The following is a 5,557-nucleotide window of genomic DNA, read 5'->3' as shown; positions in this document are numbered from 1 at the left end:
TGTTTCCAACTCCTTGCTATTGTGAACAAAGCTGCAATAAACATGGGTGTGAATATATCTGCTTGGATGTCAGTTATGGCCTCTTAAGGGTGTTAAATTTTAATAACCAATATTCCTTGAAGGGAGCTCTGGTAGCCTACTGGTAGGAATCACACAGTCAATCAAAAGCACATGGTTACAACCCACCTACTGTGGTTGGAACTCACCTGCTGCTTCACCTCAAGAAAGAAGGGCAGTCTCCTCCCAAATGATTTACTGACTGAAAATCAGCTGGAGGGTCAGCTACAGGTTCTTAGTAACAATATTCCTTGTAGGTGGAACTAAAAGACTTGTGCATACAATATGATAGGATACGTCCAGATACTTCCCTATTACAGCAAGGGCCAAGCCTGGAGACAAGAACAAAGGTCACAGGGATGCTCCCTGTGAAAGCAAACTCATGTGTTTTGATTGTAACCTGGGTGCTTCTGACCTGAATTGTAACATGTTACTTCCCAAATAAACCCATAATCTTGAGTATTGCTTATGAGACCATTGCAGTGATTTATCAATACACTTGGTGGAACAGTCTGGAGATTCTTACCACTGGACCTATGGGCAACATCATGGTGAAGAGAAGATTGAAACTGTCTACAACTTCATCCTACTCAGATCCACAATTAACATCCTTGGTACCCGTAGTCAGGAAATCAAGAGACATATTGTGCTGGCTAAGTGGCATCCATTTCCTAAACCATGTGCCTCTGGAAACTATATGAACTTGGAGAAACGATGATAATTATAGAAAGGCTTCAGGCCTTTTGTTCATAGGGTCGCTATGAGTCATGCTCAGCTCAGCAGCAATCAACAACAACAAGTCTGCAGTTAAGGACCGCTCCAAATTGTTGAGGCACAATTGAAAGGACCAGTTATCAGAAACTCAGTTTCTGGTAAAGCACAGTTAACCCCACCTGCTTGAGTGGTTTTTTAACAAACAAACAACCCCCACCTGTGGTAAATCCCACCCTGATGGATCAACTGCCATAAAGTGGAATTCTTCTTTTCTGTAAGAGCACAAGGAGTTTTCTGCATTCCTGTATCTGAAGTAACCTATAAGATTCAAATAGGTTTCCAAACTGTTACCCTGAGCTATGGCTAGCCAATTGAAGGTGGACAAATACCCAGACTATTATGGATGGTCAATCATGGCGTGTATGGTTGGGCAGGGGAGTAACAGAGGTATAAAAGGAGGGGCAGACATCAATTCGGGGCTCTCGGGTGGATGCTGCAATGTCAGCACGCAGGAGCCCGGGTTCAAACTCGAAATAAAACTTTGTTAATTCAGCTAATTGGCTCAGTGATCTTTTTGGGGACTCGCTCCATTACAACAATGATGTTAGTTTGAGGAATAAGGTGTGCCAGATTCAGGCCATGGGCTTTTCAATCACTTGGTATACATCTGAGAGCTGGACAATGAGTAAAACACACAGTGACTGCAGGAATGGGCTTGAGTGTGTCAGAGATTGTGAGGATGGCACAGGATAGGACAGAGTTCAGATCTGTTGTTCATATGATGGCTATGAGTCATATGTGACTTGAGGGAACCTAACAACAAGTAGATTAGGAAGTCTGGTAGCCTATGGTAAGAAGCTGTGCTGCAATCCCAAAGATACAAGGTTTGACTCTCCACTGCAGAAAGATGGGTAATCTCGTATGCAGTTTACTGCCTCTGAAAATCCAGTGGAAGGTCAGTTATGAGTCAGTGCTCTGTGGTATACAAGTGGGAGACTGGAAACCTGTGGGAGGGACTGTTGAATGAATTAATAAAAAAAAAAAGGCGGGGCAGCCTGCAGGCATATCTGAATGAAGGAACTGGTTGGTGACTTCAATGATCATCCTTCCCCTTTCCCCTTTGTGGAGTTAGTTAGTGTCAGTCAGACTGCCACCCCCATCCTGTTTGCATGCTGCGTACACTAAGACCAGCAACTCATTCACCTTATTTCAACAACATAGACATCGTCTACACATATGAAGTCCACAATAGGGATTGAAGCTCAACATCAAGAAGACAAAGATTCTCACCACCAGGCCAATTGGCAGCTTCATGATGGATGGAGAAGAGATTGATGTTGTTAACAATTTCAGTTTACTTGTCTCCAAAATCAACACTCTTGGCGCCAGCAGGCAGCAAATCAAAAGACACATTGCACTGGGTTAAGTCTGTTGTCAGGGACCTGTCTGGAGTACTGAGGAGCAATGATGTCAGTCTAGAGACTAAGGTGTGCCTGATCCAGGCCATGGTCTTTACAAATATTTACTATGCATCAGAGAACTGGACAATGATTAAGGATGACAGAAGAATTGATGCCTTTGATTTGTGGTGCTGGCAAAGAGTATTGAACATACAATGGACAACCAGGAGAACAAGTAGATTTGTCTTGGAGAGGGTGAAACTGTAGTAACAGCTTAAATACAAAGCATTAGAGAAGCCACATTATATGTTAGCGTCAGAGAAGCCATTTTGTTCTGATAGCCTTTTTTTTTTTACTTTTTTTTTATTAATTTTAATGAACATCTACAGATATTTTGGACTTCCATTCATTCATTGTTGCACTTTTCTCCCCAGTACCCCCACCAACCCCCGACCCCCAGTTCGCTCCTCTCCTTGAAAAGCAAAAGAAAACCTCCTTTATTGGTACACAATCCACACGCACACCCCCACCCCCAACCCCACCCCGAGTATGCTCCACTCTGCAACTCTCATTCCGGACTCTTATGATAATCGTAATGCCCTAAAATATATTACTTTAAAATATTCTCTCCCTCATCGGCTTCAATGCAGTAAACATAACTTATCCAGTTTTTCTTAGTCTTACCCCCACCCTGATGTCAGCCTCATTCTACAACAGTGGCACCATATAGTATTTGTCCTTTTGTGACTGAGATATTTCACTCAGCATAATGTCCTCCAGGGTCACCCATTTTGAATAAGATTGCATGAGTTCCTTGCTTTTCAATGCAGCATAGTATTCCATTGTGTGACTATACCACATCTTCTCTATCCATTCATTTGTTGATGGGCACTAAGGTTGTTTCCAACTCCTTGCTATTGTGTCTGACAGCCATGTTAAGAATTGTATGCTTCAATGATGTTGGCAATAATATGTGTTGCTAAGGTTTATGTTCCCCAGTACATGCTGACCCAGCTTGGTTACTACTCCCTGACTCCTGACTTCATCCTGTATCTATCTGACCTGGACATCCATGAAAAGTCAGAAACAATAACGACTCCTGAACGGGAAGCAATCTCAACTGCTAACCACAATTGTAACCCCCATGCCCAATCTCTGTATATAAACCTAATCTTTGCTTCCCCTTGAGGTTGGAATGGTTTGGCAATAGCTGACGTTCTTGATCTGCGCATAATAAAAGGTTTATTCTCCAGTATTGGCTGAGTGGTTAAATCTCAACATTTCTGAAGACTAGGATTTTGAAGCTCCATCTCACAAACTTTGAGCACATGGCCAGGAAGGACCAACCCTTGGAGTAGGATATCATGCTCAGAAGAGTAAAAACTGAGCAGGACAAGAAGACCTCACCCCACATGAGATGGATTGGCATGATAATTGAGGCAAATGGGATTAGGTGTGTTGGTGTCAGTGAGACTGGCTCAGGATAAGGCAGGGTTCAGAGTTGTTGTATATAGGGTCGCTACGAGTCACAGGAGATTTGATGAAATAACAACAACAACAATATACATGTGTACCTTGCCAGATGGAATTGTTGTTACGTGCTGTTAAGCCACCTGCGACCCATACCAACCATGTGTACAGCAGCTCTGAAGCCTGCCCTGTCCTGATCCAGTCTCACTGACTCCAACACACCTACCTCCATTGCCATAGTCACTATATCAATTCATCTGATCTAGGTCTTCCTCTCCTGCACTGCCCCTCCACCCTTCCAAGCATGATGTTCTCCTGGCCACATGCCCAAAATATGTAAGAGGGAGCTTCAAAATCCTAGCCTCCGAGAAAAATCTTGGTTTCACCCTCTCCAAGACAGACCTATTTGTTTTCTTGGCAGTCCATGGTATGTTCAAGACTCTTCTCCAGTTCCACAACATAAAGGCATCAATTCTTAGTCATTCATCCTTAGTCATTGTCCAGCTCTCTGATACATAACAAGTAATTGTAAAGACCATGGACTGAATCAGGCACACCTTAGTCTCTAGACTGATATCATTGCTTCTCAATACTCTGGAAGGTCCTAAACAGCATATTTATCAAATGCAATTCTTCTTTTGACTTCCTGACTGCTGGTGCCAAGAGTGTTGATTATGGAGCAGAGCAAGCTGTAACTCTTGACAGCTTCAATCTCTTCTCCATCTATCATGGTGCTGCCAATTGGCCCAGTCGTGAGAATCTTTGTCTTCTTGATGTTGAATGTCAATCCATATTGAAGACTACAGTCCTTGACCTTCTCCAGCAAGCGCTTTAGGTCTTCTTTGGTTTCAGCAAGCAAGGTTTTATCATCTGCATAATGAAGGTTGTTGATGAGTCTTCCTTCAATCCTGAAGCCACATTCCTCCTCATAAAGCCCAGCCTCTCAGATAATCTGTTCTGCATATAGTTTGAAAACGTAAGGAAACAGGACGCATCCCTCAGACCCTCCTTTCCAGATTTTGAATCATGCAATGTTTTCCTTCACTGTTCGGAGGACTGCTTCCTGGTCAGCCAGATGGAATACAGGAATCAAATTAATTCCTTCTGTGGAGAGAAACAATGATGAAACCCAATACCATGACTCAGAATAAGAAGGTCAACTGAGTAACTGATTTTTCATTGCTCATGTGCAAATTCAAGTTGAAGTTGTATACAATTAAAACAAGTCCACAAAAGCCAAAGTATGACCTAAAGTATACCCCACCTACTAATATCATATGTAAGCAAAATCCTGCTAAAGATTATTTTAAAATGACTTGACAGTGCATTGACAGATAACAACCAGAAATATAAGCTGGTTTTGAAGAGGCTATGGCACTAAAGACATCATTGCGAATGTGAGATGGATCTTAGCTAAAAAGCAAAGAGTACCAAAAGAATGTCTTATCAGTATTTCATTGACATGCAAAGGCATTTGACTGTGTGAATCACAACAAATTGTGGCTAACCTTGAGGAAAATGGAAATCCCAGAACACTTGCTTGTGCTCATGGGAAACCTATAATTGGACCAAGAGATAGTTGTCAGAATACAAGAAACCCTGAATGGTTCAAAAACAAGAGGAGTGTATCAAGAATGCATTCTCTCTACATACTCTTCAGTCAGGACTGGAGGAAGATTCATCAATAAGCTGTGTTATGCAGATGACACAACCTTACATGCTGAAACTGAGGGGGACCCAAAATGTTTGCTGAAGATCTAGGACTTTAGTCTTCACTATAGACTGAAGCTCAACATTAAGAAGACAAAGATTCTTACCACTGGGCCAATTAGCAGCACCACAACAGACGGAGAAGAGATTGAGGTTGCTAACAATTTCAGCATGCAAACCTCCAGGAGTTAGGAAATCAAAACACA

This window comes from Elephantulus edwardii, unplaced genomic scaffold, assembly GCF_000299155.1.
Source record: "Elephantulus edwardii isolate Elephantulus edwardi_28Jun2011 unplaced genomic scaffold, EleEdw1.0 scaffold00079, whole genome shotgun sequence".
Taxonomy (NCBI): domain Eukaryota; kingdom Metazoa; phylum Chordata; class Mammalia; order Macroscelidea; family Macroscelididae; genus Elephantulus; species Elephantulus edwardii.
Note: the sequence above shows the minus strand (reverse complement) of the source record.